Source organism: Pan paniscus, chromosome 19 (genome assembly GCF_029289425.2).
Source record: "Pan paniscus chromosome 19, NHGRI_mPanPan1-v2.0_pri, whole genome shotgun sequence".
NCBI classification, from domain to species: Eukaryota; Metazoa; Chordata; class Mammalia; order Primates; family Hominidae; genus Pan; species Pan paniscus.
This window is the reverse complement of record NC_073268.2, coordinates 57,975,175-57,995,314: the sequence shown is the minus strand read 5'-3', so window position 1 is coordinate 57,995,314 and position 20,140 is coordinate 57,975,175. Positions and strand designations below refer to the sequence as shown.

Sequence of the window (20,140 nt, the reverse complement as noted above, 5' to 3'; positions counted from 1 at the left end):
TCACTAAAAAAAAAGAAATTAGTTTCAAAACTGGAAACTCAGCAATACCTTTCTGGCACCATAAACAAATGGCAATAAGAACTGTGAAATGGCCAGGTGTGCTGCCCACACCTGTAGTCCCAGCAAGTTGGGAGGCCTAGGTGGGAGGATCGCTTGTGTCCGGAAGTTCCAGACCAGCCTGGGTGACATAGTGAGACCACATCTCTACAAAAACAAATACAAAATTAGCTGGGTGTTTTGGTGCACACCTGTAATCCCAGCTACTTGGGAGACTGAGATGGGAGGATCGCTTGAGCCTGGGAGTCAAGGCTGTAGTGAGCTGTGATCATGATCACAACCTGGATGACAGAGTGAGACCCTGTCTCAGAAAAAAACAAAAACAAAAACACAAACAAAACCCTGCCAAACATACCCAATGTGCACTAATACTAATGGGAAATTATTTTTTAAAGATACCTTCTGAGTGCAGAAGTCAGAAAAGCAATTCCTTGTTGAGAAGAACAGGTCATGTTACATACTTATAAACCAACAAGGTGTCACTATTATTGACTTTCCCCCAATTTGAAATCGAATGAGGTATATTTACTTCATTAGAACAAGATGTGTTTTTCTACCTGCTGGTTAATTGCTATGTTAACAGTAATTTTGTTAGAACAAGATATGCAGTTACCATTAGCCAAAAGATTATCATAATAAATATTCAAATAGCCCAACTCTAGGCTCAACAAATTACAATGAAAGTATAAAAATGTTTCACAATAACAAAAAATGCTTCTGTGCTTCCAAGATGTGATGCCTAATGCATTGGACTATCTGAACTGTAAGAGGACACCTTTAATTTAGTACATATTAATCAAAGAACTTCTCTAAGTTAGGTTTTGCACGTTATGGGAGACAAACATGAAATAGACATAGTTTTGGTCTTTGAGGTGCTCATAATAGAATAGAGCTTTCTCTATTTAATTTCTGTGTTTTTTTCAACAGAATTTTCAAGGAAATCATTTATTCATTTGTCCACTTAACAAATAATTATCAAATGTCTTTTAGTACTAAGCATTTTTTTTCTAATGTTACAGAATACAGACATTTAAAAATACTGTTGGGGCCAGCACAGTGGTGCATGCCTGTAATCTCACCACTTTGGGAGGCTGAGATGGGAGGATCACTTGAGCCCAGAAGTTCGAGACCAGCCCGGGCAACATGACAAGACCTCATCTCTACTAAATTTTTTAAAAAAACAATAAAACATTAGCTGGGCATGGTTCCAGGTGCCTGTACTTCCAGCTACTTGGGAGGCTGAGGTGGGAGGATTGCTTGAGCCTGGGTGTTTGAGGCTACAGTGAGCTATGATCATGCCACTGCACTCGTGTCTGGGTAACAGAGTGAGACCCTGTCTCAAAAAAGAAAAAAAACAAACCAACAAAACCCAGGAGTTTGTTATTATCATTGTCACTTTAATTATTTGATGAATTATTTATTCAGTGCCTACTACTGTGTTAGATGCCCTCTGGAACCGTATAGTGATCATTTATTATGTTAAATATATGCCAGACACTGTATGTGATGAGGAATGAAAGCTGTAAAAAGGTGGGTAAGATTTAAGGTAAGCATGAAGAGTGAGTAGAACTTTTCTAGGTAAAGAGGCAGAAGGATGATGTGGGCAGAAGATTGTGTGTTTGGCAGAAGGAGCAGCGAGTGCAAAAGTAAGATGCTTGAGTGAACTTTGCAGGGTTTATGAGCAGTTCAGTTTTGCCAGTGCAAAACATATGAGATGTGAATGGTTGGGAATGAAGTGAATACCTAAGGCAAGCTCATGACAGACTTTTTTTTGAGACAAAGTCTCACTCTGTCACCCAGGCTGGAGTGCAGTGGCGTGCTCTTGGCTCACTGCAACCTCCGCCTCCCAAGTTCAAGTGATTCTCGTGCCTCAACCTCCCAGGTAGCTGGGATTACAGGCGCGAGCCACCATGCCCAGCTGATTTTTGTATTTTCAGTAGAGACAGGGTTTCGGCACGTTTGACAGGCTGGTCTCAAACTCCTGACCTCAAGTGATCCACCCACCTCGGCCTCTCAAGTGCTGGGATTACAGACGTGAGCCACCACTCCCTGCCCAGACTTTTTAATACTATAGAAATGAGTAGATCTCGGGTCGGGCATGGTGGCTTATGCCTATAATCCCAGCATTTTGGGAGGCCAAGGAGGGCAGATCACAAGGTCAGGAGATCGAGACCATCCTGGCCAACATGGTGAAACCTGTCTCTACTAAAAATACACATGAAAAATTAGCCGGACGTGGTGGAGCATGCCTACGGTCCCAGCTACTCAGGAGGCTGAGGCAGGAGAATCACTTGAACCTTGGAGGCAGAGGCTGCAGTGAGCCAAGATCGCACCACTGCACTCCAGCCTGGGTGACAGAGCAAGACTCTGTCTCAAAAAAAAAAAAAAAAGAAAAGAAAAGAAAAGAAAAAAGAAAGAAATGAGTAGATCTTTTCCTGTAGGCCATGGGAAATTTACCAGGTGGAATGCTTTGGGCTGTAAGTACTAGATGACCTAACTAACAGTGGCTAAAACAGTAGGGACCAGAGTTGTTTTGATGGTTCAGTGATAACACGGTGTTTTGTTCATGTCTGTTTTCATGGCTGACTAATTAGCAATAGCTCCAAACATCGTGGTCTCACCGACAATATCTTTACATGTTTCTTTTAGTTAGGGAGAAGACTCAGAAGGGTGCAGTTGACTTCCTGTAACATTTTATTGGCTGGGTCCTACCACATGCTCATTCCTAAACCAGGCACTGGGGAAGCAAATGTAATTACTATGATGAGCTTAGAATAATCATTTCTTCTTTTGGAGTGGGGAGGGCTATTGGCATGATAAATATCCAAATAGATGCGTGTTTCTCCAGCAAGACAGAACAGGGAATCGCTATTGGGTAGGGAGACAGCAATGTTTACTGTAGGGACTCATTGGAGTGGGGAGTCACATGATTAGATTTGAGTATTAGGGCAATCTGGTTATGGTATAAAGCAGGGATTGGCAAGCATTTTCTGTACAGGGCTTTTTCATGTGGTCTGTCATTCCTACTCAACCCTACCATTGAAGTATGAAAACAGTCATAAAAAGGCAAGCAAATATACATGACTGAGCTCCGGTAAAACTTTATTTACAAAACTATAAGGCAGACTGGATTTGCTCCATGGCCTGTAGTTTGCTGACCCCTCATATGGAGAGCAGCTGGAAGATAACCACATAAAGAGACAGGGAAACAAAAGAAACATTTGCATTTATCAGAGCTATAGTTTCCTTGTGCTGTCCTTAGACTAGTGTCAGTCTGTTGTAAGGTTTTCACCCATCCATGGTGAAATCAGTAAGGTTAAGGAGCTCAGTTATTCATTTAAAAATGTTGGTCTTTTTCTTGGCATGATGCCTTTTTCATTTATTTTACTTAAACTTTTTTTTTCATTTAAGAAATAACATTAATAGTTGTTTTTTCCCTATAAAAGCCAATACTTAAGAGCCCATGTTTAACTAGGAAATATAAGCATAAAATAAACGTGTCACAGTGGAAATATAAAGCAGATGCAGAAAAGAGGTACAGTTAATATGATTTAGTGACTGTTGAATGTAAAAAGATAGGGGATAGGGAGAAATCTCAGATGATTCTCAGGTTTCTGGCTTGTGCCCTAGCATTTAACCTGGACATGAGGGAGTAGGCAGTTTTCAGGTGTATAGAGGAGAGCAGCAGGTCAGCAGTCACGACTAACAGTTTTCTCTGCATTGCTGAGTTTACTGAAATGTCCATGTGGGATATTTTCAGTAGGTAATTGGATAAATTTTTATGGCTGGAGATGGAACTCTGAGGTTGGAGTTGCAGACTTGGAATAACTGAGGCAAAGTTGTAGATCTGAGTGAGCTTGTCCATGATGGGAAAGGTATAGAATGAGCAGAGGGCCAGTGACAGAACCCTGGGAATATCAGCATTTCCCAGAGGAATTAGGAAAGAAGCCTGAGCCGTGGCTAAAGAAAAAGAGGAGAGGAATCATAAAGTGATGTTGCAAAAAGTTACAAAGGTGAGAATTTCAAGGAGGGAGTATCAATTCTAACCAGTAAGATTACTAAAAAGTAAAGTGAGTTAAGCTTTTAAAAGCCTTCAGTGGCACTGTCTTCTAAAGAACAATCATAGAGTTGTGGGGTTCGCTGTTTATGTGATCAGTACTTCTGATGTTCAAATGTGGAAGAATACACCTACCAAGATCCTACCTAACTATTGTAACTGCAGCAGCTCCCTGTACAGGATCAGGGAAAATGGTCAAGACTGGTGAGTTAATGTACCACCATTTTCCTAGAATTGTCTAAACCTAAGGTCATATGTGAGGCAAAGTGTAGTCTTTCTTACCTGCTTTTTTGTGGAAATGCTTGTTTGGTACTCAAGTCCTTGATAGGCTCTTCTGAATGCATTCCCAAACAAACATCTGACAGCAACAACTGGAAGCCACCACCAGATGCACGTATATATCCTTCCTCTGACATGGAATCATAATACAGCCATGTTGTGACACAATTTCAGGTTTTGATTAGAAATAGTTTACAGGCCAGCAGTTTAGACAAACTGACATTTAAAAAATATTTTATTGCAGGAAACTAATATAATGTCCTCGAGAAAAATATAAAGCGAAATGCTGAATATAGCAGTTCTCAGTACTTGGGGTTTTGGTCACATCAGGAGAAAAGTCAGTGCCTGACTCCTTTTGTTAGTGCAGTTCCCTTTTCATTTACCCTCTTGTGATATTTCTGCTTTTACTGCTTCCTTTTGAATTCCATTCCTAAAGAAAATACTATTAGAACACATTTCAAATGCACTTCTTTATATCTGCACCACAATGACACAATGATGATGGTCTGCCAAGATTTTAAGTGTCTTCTGGGTTGTCAAATACAAATTGTTTTATCTGACATAGTTTAAATGTGAAGTGCTTTTCTGGTATTACATTTCTTCAGAAATTGGTCATCTGTGATTTAACTAGAATATGTGGTCAATTGGATTACCACATTTTTAACCATCTATACATAAGATGTCTCTTCTCCCGGCCAGATAAGTTAAAAGTCCTGTTGATCCTTACTGATCAGTTCCACTATTTGCAGGGTTTTTTTGGACTTTTTTTGTTGTTGTTGTTGAGACGGAGTCTCGCTCTTCCACCCAGGCGGGACTGCAGTGGCGCTATCTCGGCTCACTGCAAGCTCCGCCTCCCGGGTTCACGCCATTCTCCTGCCTCAGCCTCCTGAGTAGCTGGGATTACAGGCGCCCGCCACTGCGCCCGGCTAAATTTTTGTATTTTTAGTAGGGACGGGGTTTCACCGTGTTAGCCAGGATGGTCTCCATCTCCTGACCTCGTGATCCACCCGCCTCGGCCTCCCAGAGTGCTGGGATTACAGGCGTGAGCCGCCGCGCCCGGCCTGGACTTTTTTTTTTGAACGGGTGTGATTATAGCACACTGCAGCTTTAGTTCCTAGCCTCAAGCAATCGTTCTGCCTCAGCCTCCTGAGTAGGTGGAACAACAGATGTGTGCTACTGCACCTGGCCTGCTGCACAATTATTATAAAAATGAATTAAATCCTACCTAGTGGGAGAAAATTGACTGTGATCTTATAATTTTTTGTTCCAGAAACTTTTATACTGTAGAATATATTGTCAGTCATTAAGATTTTCTATTTTTAATTGGGTTAAAATAGGATTGTTGCTTTTTAAAATTACTTTCTGACATCATTGTTTCATGCATTTTTAATGCCTTTAGTCCAGTGGATATAGCAGTACAGGAATCTCCAAGGCAAATGTCAAAAAATAAAAAATAAGCAGATTAGGGAAAGGTATTCTGTGAAATTACCTTCTGATTGTAGTCACATTAACACATCAACTTAAACAATAAAAAATTGTATAATGCAATTGTATCAGGGGTTCCCAAGACCCCCTTCACTGAGGTTTGGTAATTCACTGAGAAGGACTCACAGGACTCAGCAGATAGTCATACTTGGGGCTTTCATTTATTACATTTAATACAGCAAAAAGACACAAAGCAACATTCGAGAAAGGAAAAGGTGCGTGTGTCAAAGTCTGGAGGAAGCCAGGCACAAGCTACAGGAGTCATCTCCTGTGTAGCTAGCAGGATATGCTTAATTCCCCCAGCCTCAAATTTTGACGACACATGTGCAATGTTGTCTACCTTACCAGAGTTTCATTAGAGGCTCAGCACCCATGTTTTCGATGGAGGCTAGTCACATAGGCAACCTCTCCTCTCCCTCACATGTAACAAAACTCTAGACTCCCAGGAGGAAATTAATTGTTCATAGTAAACCACATTTGCACAAACAGTTTAGGCACAGTGAGCCACTCCCTTCTTCTAAGTTAGGGAATGCTGGGAACCCTCCCAAATTCAAGGTCCCAAACACCAGCCAAGGACTAGCCTTGCAAGCAAGCCTTTCTAAGGATGGGTGTCTCATGCCTGCTATATGAAATCTTTGCTGCCCAGCAGCTATGCCCCTGAGTAAATTTTTGGTGTTATCTTAAAATTTTATATAATATAATAGCAAATAATATGATAGACCATAACATGGTACTGGTTTCAGTTGCATCATTCATATTAAATAGCAAGGCTGCTTACAGTTTTGACATTTGGTGAATACTTAACAGGTATTGGTACATAAGTTACTATGGCAATATTAAGTAATTATAATCCGTCCTTCTTATCTGATTAACCTTTCAGTAAAATTGTGGGATAAAGTAGGCATAATAAGTTCTGATTTAAAATTAGAATAAAAATTGTCTTTCATTTTATTTTCATGGATGGACCAGTTTTGATTCATATTGTACTAGATCCCTGTTTACAATTATGAAATAAGATCAGATATTCAATCATTTTTGTGAATTTTTTTTGCCTAAGTATACAATTAAAATTAATTGCTTTATGTGTTTTTATATGCTTCAATTTGGGAGATAGTACTCATATTCTGTTACCTTGATCTTTAGTGATTTGCAATTTTCAAGGTGACTCTGTCTTTTTATAATTTAGGGTAATAGCAAGTTCAGTGAGTATGTGCTTTAAAATTAATAATATTATTTTCTGAGCAGTTTTAGATTCACAGCAAAATTGAGAAGGTACAGAGATTTTCCATATTCCCCATGACCCCTGACATATGAATAGCCTCCCTCATTATCAGTACCCCCCATCGGAGTTCATCAGAGTTGAGGAATCTACCTTTACAGATACATCACCCCCAAGGTCCACAGTCTACGTTAGGGTTCACTCTTGGTGTTGTACATTCTACGGTGTTGGACAAATGTGTGATGGCATGTATATACCCTTGTAGTATCACAGACAAAATAGTTTCACTGCCCTAAATATCCTCTGTCCTCCACTGTTTCGTCTCTTCCTCTCCACTGGTTTCTGGCAACCATTGGTCTTTTTGGTGTCTCAGTAGTTTTGCTTTTTCCAGACTAGTCATATAGTTGGAATAAAACAGTGGTGGATATCTTTTTGAATATTTAAACAATAAAGTTCCATGGTAATTTGATTCTGTCATTTTAGATGTTCTTTGTCCTTGCGTTTGTTTTCCTCATGTTGTGTTCATCAGAACAGGATCTGATGGCATATGATTTGACGTGCTGAGAAAGCGTGATCTCTGTAGACGTTTGCCACGTAACGGGGAGGGTGGGGAAAAATGGCATCATGCAGTATTCCACAGCACTAACTGGACCATTGTGCTCTAGGAGATGGGTCCAGATAGACTCTAGCGATGGGACGGGATAATCTCAAGAGCTGGCCTTTATAAAACTAGAATCACAAAGTCTTGCATACTTACCTTGCACTTAAAAAGAAGATCAGGCAGTGAACACTACAGGTGAATAAATATGTTCCTCTCTGGTTCTCTTCCTTTTAGGGATGAGCTTGAAAACCGTCTATATTATTAGAATATGGCTCATCTACAACTAAATGCTCTGTCATAGGAAATGCCAGTGTTTTTCTTTACAATAAATGAAAAATAATTTTGTTTTCACCAGAGAGAGTAACAACTGTTGGCAATTCTGGCAGCTTGAGTGAGCTGATAGTTCTGTTCATATATATTTTTCATACCAGGTAGTACTCCCTGGCAACCTGCCACCACTGTGGAAGTGTTTCTTCTTAAGCTTCTCACTGAATGAACGGTGTGGCTCAGAGTGAATAAGCTCTTTAAGGGAGTGATCTTTCCAGTGGTTCTGTCCATAGGAGGTAAAATGGGAGGTGAATTTGAGCCTTGTTTGTGCTAGGGAAAATAGCTAGAACTCAGTAAACATTGCCAGCATCTGCCCCAGAAGAGGATTAGTGAGAGTGAGTACACTGATCTCCCTTGAGCTCTTCTCCACTGGCAGCTGAAAAGTCTTTGCAAAGATCCTTGTCCCTGGTCTCTTCCCTATGTTTTGCCACATAACACAGCACAGCACCCATAGACCTACACAACAAAATGTACAGTTTTCCCCCCTTATCCATGGGGGTTATGTTCCAAGACCCCCAGTGAATGCCTGGAACTGTGGATAGTACTGAACCCTAGATATGCAGTGTCAGGATAGAAGGAAGAGGATAAGAGTAAAAGGGGGAATAAAGAATGTGGAAGGCAGAGAGTACAGAGAGTAAATGAAGGGAAAAGAAGCAAGTGGATATGATGGAGGGTGGTAAAATGAGATAATACTTCAAAAGAAGAGTGGGGTATTAGAAAGGTGGAAAGAATATAAGGTGAACGTGCAGCACCAAAACTTATCAGATAAGACAAACTTTACTTGCCAATATGTTAGTTGTGCTTTAAGTTTAATTATTTCATCATAGTGTGGCTATACTGATGATTTTAAGCCAGTCAGATATTCTGGTCAGCAAATCATGTGTGTGTGTGTTTTGATTATCAAAAACAAAGAAAGCAATTAATCACCCTTAATAACTATATGGTGGACACAGTCTTTTAAAACATTGATTCTGAAACTTTTTGGCCTGGGGTTCGTTTTATATGATTAAATATTATTGCCTAGAGGTAACCAACACCCTGAATTAAGAATTTATTATGTCCATTCCCTTTTAAAACATTTCATTACATATGTGTATGGTCATAAATAATATGTAGAATTTGTTTTCATGTCCTAAAATTGTATATAAATTGTTTTACACTCTACATATTTTGCAACTTTCTTTTGTCTGGTCACATTACATTTTTGAGGTCAGTCCTTATTGACACAGGAAGCTCTGGTTTTCTATCAAATGACTGGATCTCAAACTCTCTTCATAATGATAAATAAATAATTAAAATAAAGAAAAATTATTGCAAATTCCAAAGAGCTTTTATTTAAGTCGGTTGTGTCTTTTGATATTTACTATTTTAGAAATAAAAACTAAAATATTTTAAAAACAAGCATGCGGCCGGGCGTGGTGACTCACGCCTGTAATGCCAGCACTTTGGGAGGCCGAGGCGGGCGGATCACGAGGTCAGGAGATCGAGACCATCCTGGCTAACACGGTGAAACCCCGTCTCTACTGAAAATACAAAAAATTAGCCGGGCGTGGTGGAGGGCGCCGGTAGTCCCAGCTACTCGGGAGGCTGAGGCAGAGAATGGCGTGAACCCGGCAGGCGGAGCTTGCAGTGAGCCAAGATCGCGCCACTGCACTCCAGGCTGGGTGACAGAGTGAGACTCCATCTCAAAAAACAAACAAATGAACAAAAAAAAAACAAGCACGCACAGCCATACATTCCAATAGCCTTTAGAACTATGACCCATTCACCATTAGAGCTATGATGTTATGACACACCATGTCTATGAAAAGCTCCACTGTACACGTGAAACAGAATGAGAGTGAAAATGGCAAATAACATTTTGTGTTATTTGACGTCTTGGCCCCTCATCTGGATCTTGAACTCCAGGGATTCTCAGATCATAATTGAGAGTCAACATTTTAAACCATATATGTGGTTGTGGATAAATGCACCCTTTATGATGAAATGGACTTTAAACTTTCACTTATGTGTTTTTGGCTTTTTTCTTTCACGTGTCTTAAAAAATTTAAATCTCAGGCTGGGCGCGGTGGCTCACGCCTGTAATCCCAGCACTTTGTGAGGCCAAGGCAGGCGGATCATGAGGTCAGGAGATTGAGACCATTCTGGCTAACGCGGTGAAACCCCGTCTCTACTAAAAATAAAAAAAAATTAGCCGGGCGTAGTGGCAGGCGCCTGTAGCCCCAGCTACTCAGGAGGCTGAGGCAGGAGAATGGCGTGAACCCGGGAGGTGGAGCTTGCAGTGAGCCGAGATTGCACCATTGCACTCCAGCCTGGGTGACAGAGCGAGACTCCGTCTCAAAAAATAAAAAAAAATTTAAATCCGAACAATTTTGTTTATACAGTAAAAAGGAAAATATTTTTGTTATGTATTCCTTTCCTGTCTCGTGGCACTGTGTGCTATTTGGATCTAGTGTGGTCCTAGACTAATCCTGTTCTCACATGGGAACAGTTAGAGCCCTTACGGCTCTTATTTTGCAAATAAATGTATGAAGTTTATCCAAGTATTTGAAAGGAAATTCTGAAGATAGTGGTGCATTGAGGAAAGACCATCTCATTGTAATTAAAATAGTTTTAAAAGTATATTTATTATGAGTTTTTGTAAATCCTGTGTCTCTACAATACATACATACAATGCTGTCATGTATATTTAAGCTTAAAATGGTTAGACATAAATTCTGTTTTAAAAAATGTATATCCACGAAGAATCTTAATGGAAAGCAAAATATGTAATAGAGACTGCTGAGTGAATAAAAGTAAGTAATAGTAAACAGTAAAAATGTAGAAAAATGAGAGATGATAGTTAATTAAACTTACCTGAATGAATTGTAAGCATAGGACATGTAAAATATAATAAGCCTGAATGCATAGTGTGTTGTGGGAGAGAGCAGGATGTGGGACTGTTTCTGTGAAGAAAGCATGTATACAAGTTAGTCAAATTATTGTGTTATTTACATCCTAAAAATGAAAACTTCATTTTCGGATTTTTCAGATTGGCATCCTACTAATTTGACCCTTAGTGATGAGACTTGTCAGAGATCCAAGAATCTGAAAGTTGATGATAAATGTCCATCTGTATCACCATCAATGCCTGAAAATCAGTCAGCAACCAAAGAACTGGGACAGATGAACTTAACAGAACGAGAAAAGATGGACACTGGAGTTGTACTTCTCTCAGGGAATGATACTCTCCATGACCTGTGCCAATCACAGCTACCAGAAAACAAAGAGAGCAAAGAAGGTAACAAAGAAGCATAGAGAATTCAGTCCTAGAGTGCCTCTGCTTGGCTGCATAGAGCTATAGTTCTGACTTAAAAAAAACTTTTTCTGGTAAAATGTGCTTTGTGTTTACTCACCTTTTGCACTGAACAGAATACCTTTTGGCAGGATATTTGTGTTCTTCCTTTAACCAAAGCAACATCTAGATAACAGAGAATTAGGGGAAAGCATGATTTTCTTTAGGAAGTAGGATTATATTTAGAATATAGGGACTAAGTATGTTTAGGGACTAACATAGGATTATATTTAGGATAACTTAGTAGAGACCTAAAGATTGCTGACTCAAACACAATGTGGTTTCTTTGCTTTATTTTTACAGCTCTGAATTCACAGCTGTTAGTTATAACTATATGCACTATAATTTAAAAGACACCTTCCCACACCTGTAATCTCAGCACTTTAGGAGGCCGAGGTGGGTGGATCACGAGGTCAGTAGTTCGAGACCAGCCTGGCCAATATGGTGAAACCCCATCTCTACTAAAAATACAAAAAAAACTAGCCGGGCATGGTGGTGAACGCCTGTAGTCCCAGCTACTCAGGAGGCTGAAGCAGGAGAATCGCTGGAACCCAGAAGGTGGAGGTTGCAGTGAGCCGAGATTGCGCCACTGCACTCCAACCTGGGCAATAGAGGAAGACTCCGTCTCAAAAAACAAAAACAAAAAAACACCTTCCAAAAGCAAATATTAAGTGACTTCCTATCGTTTCTATGACTTTATGTATTATAGAATTGACTTTCCAAGTCAGTAATTAATGAGACTTATTGAGAATTTGCTGCATAGTATCTCCTTGGCTGTGTCGACATGAGCTACCACCTTGCGTTAATAAATGTGTTCGCTAGGGATGTTGGTTTTGGCATTGACAGTGTTCTATCACCAATGCAAATAAGACCAGGGACCACTCTTGAGAACATTAATGTCCAAGCATCTTAAAATTATACATAAGGCTTTCATAATGTGACTTCTGCTCAGCTCTCCATCTTTAGCCCTTTCCCCCGTGTGCCCTTTCTCTGGTCTTACTGAACTGCTGGTCCTGTCCTGCTGACCCATCCTTTGACTGCAGGCAAACACATACACTCTTTCAGGCCTCTTTCTGCCTTTTGTTGCTGCCTGTCATGCTCTCACTCTTTCCTGTCCCCTACCCCTTCTAATTAGGCTAGCCTCACTCTTCAAGCCTCAGCTCGGGCAGGATCTCTAGAAAAGTCATCTCTGACATGCTTTCTTTTCACTCTTTAAATCCTAGTGCCTAGCACGTAGCAAGACTCAATACATAATTGCTGAGTAAAATAGATAATGACTCTTTGTACAAAGATGATTTTCAAGATTGTTTCCTACAGTCAAGGAGCAAAGGGAATAGACATGTAAAGCAATAATTGACAGTTCGGGTGGTGGAGATGCAGTAGAAAAATCAGTAAAGTTCTAGGGCAGCCCTAAGGAAGGAGATACCTAGATACCTGTTTACCTGGGGAAAGATGAGGATGAGGGTCAACTTCACCTAGCAGTCTGTTTTTTATTTTATGTATTTTATTTATTTATTTTTAGCAGTCTGTTTTAAAAGATGAAAATATGAATACATTTGTCAGAATAATACAGGGAACCATTTCAGATGTTAGGAAGAGGTTGTACACCAATAAAGGTGTCCACAGTCATTTTGGAAATCATTAATAAGGTACTATTATGAAGTGGAGAACAGTATGCAGCATTGCCTGATAATATTGCTACTGCATTCCAAAATTTTGTTTTGTTTGTGATGGCTTTGTTCATTGATGTTGGGTGGATGAATCTGTGAGTGAATCTTCAACATGATTGTATTTCTTTAACCTGGTGGCATCTAGTGTCTCCCAGAAAGTGGTTTGTTGAAGTTTTGGAGAATTAGAAGTATTTCTTAAAGAAGTAAGTATTCCACTAAAGATCAAGCTTCATTTAAACTCTCAATTTATCCAGTCTATCATTGTTGGACATTTGGGTTGGTTCCAAGTCTTTGCTATTGTGAATAATGCCGCAATAAACATACGTGTGCATGTGTCTTTATAGCAGCATGATTTATAGTCATTTGGGTATATACCCAGTAATGGGATGGCTGGGTCAAATGGTATTTCTAGTTCTAGATCCCTGAGGAATCGCCACACTGACTTCCACAATGGTTGAACTAGTTTACAGTCCCACCAACAGTGTAAAAGTGTTCCTATTTCTCCACATCCTCTCCAGCACCTGTTGTTTCCTGACTTTTTAATGATTGCCATTCTAACTGGGGTGAGATGATATCTCATAGTGGTTTTGATTTGCATTTCTCTGATGGCCAGTGATGATGAGCATTTTTTCATGTGTTTTTTGGCTGCATAAATGTCTTCTTTTGAGAAGTGCCTGTTCATGTCCTTCGCCCACTTTTTGATGGGGTTGTTTGTTTTTTTCTTGTAAATTTGTTTGAGTTCACTGTAGATTCTGGATATTAGCCCTTTGTCAGATGAGTAGGTTGCGAAAATTTTCTCCCATGTTGTAGGTTGCCTATTCGCTCTGATGGTAGTTTCTTTTGCTGTGCAGAAGCTCTTTAGTTTAAGAAAATGTGGCACATATACACCATGGAATACTATGCAGCCATAAAAAATGATGAGTTCATATCCTTTGTAGGGACATGGATGAAATTGGAAACCATCATTCTCAGTAAACTATCGCAAGAACAAAAAACCAAACACCGCATATTCTCACTCATAGGTGGGAATTGAACAATGAGATCACATGGACACAGGAAGGGGAATATCATACTCTGGGGACTGTGGTGGGGAGGGGGGAGGGGGGAGGGATAGCATTGGGAGATATACCTAATGCTAGATGACGAGTTAGTGGGTGCAGCGCACCAGCATGGCACATGTATACATATGTAACTAACCTGCACAATGTGCACATGTACCCTAAAACTTAAAGTATAATAAAAAATAAATAAAATAAAAAAATAAAAAAAATAAAAAAAAAAAAAGGAAGGTAAAAAAAAAAAATAAAAATAAAAAAAAATAAACTCTCAATTTATGAAATAAAATGAAATGTAATTTAAAATCTATTTTTATAAAGACTATGTCTTTTATCTAACTGTTCTAAGTAGTTTAACTGAACGTTTGGATTTTGCAGCAGAACAAGACTCGGAGCTGACATCAGAGGAAGAGCAAGAAAGACTTAAAGGATGCGAAAATAAGCAGCCACAGGTGTGGAAACATTTAAACTAAAATCTAAATTTCTGGTTTAATACTCTTTTCTTTGCTTTAATAATATAAGCTAGCCCAAATGAAATTACCTCTCAGACTAGCCTTTGAGAATCAATAGATCCTTACTTAATATTTAATTTTAAATACATTTAAACTAGTTATAAAACACAATATTGTTAGAATCTATCATAACTTATAGTTAATCTTTACCCTTGGAGTAGAGGCAAACATTCCAGAATTTTGTTTGCTCTTCCATTCTTACAATATCCTTACGGGATAAAGAAGGTAATGTCAATTATTGACTTATATTATTAAGCAACAGAAATTATGAACAATTTAACAGTGATGGCCACTGAGTTGGATTCATGGTATAAGAGTAATCATGGCCAGTGGCTCAAATTTTGCAGTTTTATATTGCCAGTTACTAATGCCTAGGTTAAAGATGTGGCCTTTCATTGACTTCACGGTCTACATTCAGTGAGAGTGGGGTTATGAAATCAACCCAACTGCCTATTAAGGGAATCATACCTTGCAGAATGGGATCTTTGGTGTTAGGGTACAAACAATAACTTTCTAACTTTTTAGATGCAGAAACTTAGTAAGAATTATCTTTAAAGTTTTAGTTAGTGTTATTAGGGGACCGTAGTATATATTAGAACTGAACTGAAGAAGATAGTCTAGATATATAACCCTATGATGTTACAGTATATAATTTGAATTAAAACTTAAGAATTTGCTTTTCTTTCTGATTGGTGTTGATTCGGGCTCCTAATAATTTGAAGATTGCCTACCCTCCAGTTAGTAATCTATAGAACTTACATGTAGTAATATATAGTACTTACATGTAGTAATATGTAGTACTTACATGTACTGTAGGGGCTCACTTTTCAAGTGAGAAAGCCTTTGTAACACTAGAAATCATCTGCTAATTCATTTTTGGTAGATTTAACACATAATGAATTAAGTTTATTCCAAACAAACAGTGACAAAGTTAAGTTTGCTGGTTCATATTTTTCTCCTCCTTTCAGCTAAGACAATTTTTTTTTAACTTCTTAGTTACAAGCCAGTGATTTGGGAGTAGCTAAACCTAGATGAAGAAGTTTAACAGTTAAATTTTCATTTTAATTATTTGTGAATTTTTCCTTGTTCATACCTGTTATTTAAGGACAAAGCTATTTTTAAAACATGTAGCCCAACAGAGAAGACACCCAAGAAACAAAACAAGCAAATTAATCTTCCACTTTTGCATCTGCAGAAAACGTCTCAAGAACCAGAAATGGCTAAGGATTGTGATAGAGAGGATATACCTATATATCCAGTACTTCCTCATGTGCAAAAATCTGAGGAAATGTGGATTGAACAAGGCAAATTAGAGTGGAAAAACCAATTAAAACTCATCATAAATGAGTTAAAGCAGAGGTTTGGTGAAATTTATGAAAAATACAAAATTCCGGCTTGTCCTGAGGAAGAGCCACTACTTGATAACTCTACAAGAGGAACAGATGTGAAGGATATTCCCTTTAATTTGACAAATAACATACCTGGTTGTGAGGAAGAAGATGCATCTGAAATATCTGTCTCAGTGGTATTCGAGACATTTCCTGAACAAAAAGAACCCAGTCTCAAAAATATCATCCATCCATGCTATCATCCATACCCTGGGTCCCAGGAACATGTTTGCCAGTCATCTTCTAAGCTTCATTTACATGAAAATAAATTAGACTGCGACAATGATAACAAACCAGGCATTGGACATATTTTTAGTACAGATAAGAACTTTCATAATGATGCAAGCACTAAGAAAGCAAGGAACCCAGAAGTGGTTACGGTTGAAATGAAAGAAGACCAAGAGTTTGATTTGCAAATGACAAAAAATATGAACCAAAATAGTGACAGTGGCAGTACAAATAACTATAAAAGCCTGAAACCTAAATTGGAAAATCTGAGTTCTTTACCACCAGATTCTGACAGAACATCAGAAGTATATCTATATGAAGAATTACAGCAAGACATGCAAAAGTTTAAGAATGAGGTCAACACATTGGAAGAAGAGTTCCTGGCTTTGAAGAAAGAAAATGTTCAACTTCATAAAGAGGTAGGGTTTTTCTTGCTGCCACTCTTTGTTTTTTCTCTCAATTATCTGGTCCATTCTGATTTTCCACTTAGGAAAAGCGTATGAAAAGCATACAGTTTGGTTGTCTAAATCTGTAATTGTGTGTAGAAACAGATGATTTCTAAGTAATAGGAGTTTAGGAAAACTTTCTCATAATCTTTGTTTCTTAATTGACCTAAGTCTCTCTGTCAGTCTTCCAAGTGGCGTATGGATTGTGAAACTCATTTAGCCATATATCATGTGACCTTCAGAACCAGGAGAGGCGTCAAGAAAATCGCTAAAGGAAATGTGATGAGCTTGAGGGCTTTTTCCTTTTACCAACTTAAAGATGAGTTGTGTCTAACAATAAGATGGGAATACAGTAGAAAGGAAGCAATGACTAAGAAGAGATATAAAAATGTATCTAGCAGGCGTGGTGGCAAACACCTGTAGTCTCAGCTACTAGGGAGCCTAAGGCAGGAGGATCATTTGAGGCCAGGCATTCTGGGCCATAGTGTGCTATGCCGATCAGGTGTTCACACTAAGTTCGGCATCAATATGGTGACCTCCTGGGAGCGGGGCACCACCAGATTTGCTAAGGAAGGGTGAACCAGCCCAGGTCGGAAATGGAGCAGGTCATAAGTAACTCCTGTGCTGATCAGTAGTGGGATCGTGCCTGTGAATAGCTACTGCATTCCAGCCTGGGCAACATAGTGAGACCTCATCTCTTACCAAAAAAAGAAAAGAAAAGAAAAAAAAAGTATCCAGCCCTGAGAGCTGCAGCAAATATTCCTGGCCAATGAATCTGTTTATTGTGCTTTTCAGGTTTTTCTGTTTAACTCAAACTGTTGGAACTTAGAATTGCATCATGACCACTTTAAATATTTTTCAACAACAAGCATATACACTTCAATATATTTGTTAATATAACTACTCTCCACTGTTTCTGTTGAATCAGACCTTTATGTTATGTTGCTTAATAAAGTACAATAAGCTTTGGCATATATATTTTTTCCATGTAAGTAGCATAAATGCTCAGCCAAACACTTGGTATATGGTGCCAAAGTAGAAAGCTGAGTCTTCTACATTGATTAGGGCAGGCCTCCCACCCTCCGCTAAGGCATTAAATTATTTTACCCAAGTCACACTTTTAACCTATCTGATTAATTTGCCAAATTTGTCTGATTCAGCATTATGGAATTGTACTGTCTCTTTTGGTGCCACAAAATGCTAGGTAATGGCACTTTAGGGGCTTTGGATCAATCATTTTAATCTTTTTTGGCTTTAGCCCAGTTATCAATAGAGAGTGAGCTAAAGTAGATTCTTATACTGTATATCCTCCAGCTATAAACTTTTATGGCTATTGAATGTGAAATTTGGGAAGCATCTCATTTCCAGAATTCCACCCTAGCTCAGCAGTTTCACTCTGCTTTTTGTGTTGTGGCGGACTTGTATTTCAGTAAGCACCTTCACCTTTTTAATATCTCAGGATTCAAATGAAAAAAAAAAAAAACAAAAGACAGAAGTTAGTGGGGGAAAAGAATAGCTTAGTGCAGAAAAGGGAAAGCTTCCTTTCTTTTCCTGAAACCCCACAGTGTTGTATCCTCTCAATCTGGCTGTTTAATATGAAAGTCAAGTGGCAAAGACAGAAGAAGACACGCTTTGTGTCTTTACCTTCTTATTTCCATTTGTGCCAGTCAAATGAGGTAAAAATTCATAATACATAGTGAAGGGTGGTTGGGAATAAAAGCACAAAATTAAGAAGGGCCCTGCTTGAAATTTTGGAAAATTCTGTCTCATTCATTGAAACAGAAATGAAGCTGACTTTACAAAAATGTTGATGATAAAATTATAATAATTATAATTATATGATGATAGTTCCAGATGTGACAAAATTAAAGTAAGCACCAAATATTTTAATGACTAAAATTATAATTAAACTGAGTCAAGTGATGATGAAATCAATGCAAACAGAAAAAAGTTCTTTGTATTGAATAAAGCAATAACAATCATCCTGAACATCAAACTCTCACTCAAGGTTGAAGAAGAAATGGAGAAGCACAGAAGTAATAGCACAGAATTATCAGGAACCCTAACTGATGGTACTACTGTTGGCAATGATGATGATGGACTAAATCAGCAGATTCCTAGGAAGGAAAATGGAGAGCATGACAGGTAAGCCTATAGCAGCGTTTAACAGGAGACAATTGGTCAAGCGTGGTGGCTCACGCCTGTAATCCAGCAATTTGGGAGGCCAAGGCGGGTGAATCACCTGAGGTCAGGAGTTCAAGACCAGCCTGACCAACATGGATAAACCCCATCTCTACTAAAAATACAAAATTAGCCAGGTGTAGTGGTGCATGCCTGTAATCCCAGTTACTCAGGAGGCGGAGGCAAGAGAATCGTTTGAACCTGCGAGGCGGGGGTTGTGGTGAGCCGTGATCATGCCATTGCACTCGAGCCCGGGCAACAAGAGTAAAACTCCATTTCAAAAAAAAAAAAAAAAAAAGCAAAAACATAAACAAAAACAAAAAACAGGAGACAATTATGTGCTATGAAATGAATCCTAATTTGGGCTAATATTCATGATGAACAGATTTTATACTTTTACTAGGATATTCAGCCTTCCTTGGTTATCAGAAAAATGCAAACTAACAATGAGACACCATGTTTTCCAATCATATTGATATTTTATTTAAAAAATCGGAAGTATTGGCAAATGTGAAGAAAAAGGCGTTTTCATACACTTGTTAAATGAAATTGATGAATCCTTTTTGTAGGGTAATTTAGTAGCATGTATCAAAATTTCAAATATGTCACTTCTTTAACCTAACAACTTCACTTTTGGGACAAGATCCTGCAGGAAAATATGACTTGTGTAAACACATACACATATGTGTTAAGGACATTGATTACATGTAGTATGTAACATACAATAGGCTAATAGGTTAAATATATATAATGTTAAGTATATATGATATATTTATGTTAAGGATATTTATATATGTTGCATATATACTTATGTATAAGGATATTTATTATAGCATTGTAATATCAAGAAGTTGGAGTTAGTCTAAATCCTTAGCAATAAGGAAATAGTACAATTGTCATACCCAGAAAATAATGTAGCATGCACTCATTTTAATAAAAGAAGTTGTTAGACCAGGAGTGTACTGATTATTTCACAATTAAAGTCTATTTAAAGCCTTTAGTTTGATGACACATCTTAAGCCAGTTTTGTTGGAATTCTGGTAATATCTGCTGAGTTACAAAAGGAAGCTAGCTACATGCTACATTGACACTGTACCTTGTTAGCAACAGAATTCTAGTTATTAAATTTTTGTTTTTTGCTGTCCATGTGTGAGTGCTGAAATACCAGATCCTCAAATTAATCTGAATATTGCCAAGGGATTGCACATGGGGATTCATGTTCCGTGTCAGCTTTTCAATATACTGGGTAAAACTTACTAAAATACAACAGAGGATCTTAGCTCTACTGAACCAAGAATTGG

General features: G+C 38.4%; 1 pseudogene; it reads left to right on the top strand.

The window, feature by feature from the left end:
• The window catches only part of LOC117976538 (coiled-coil domain-containing protein 144A-like), a 104,907-nt pseudogene that overhangs the window by 4,010 nt on the left and 80,757 nt on the right, over positions 1–20,140 (top strand).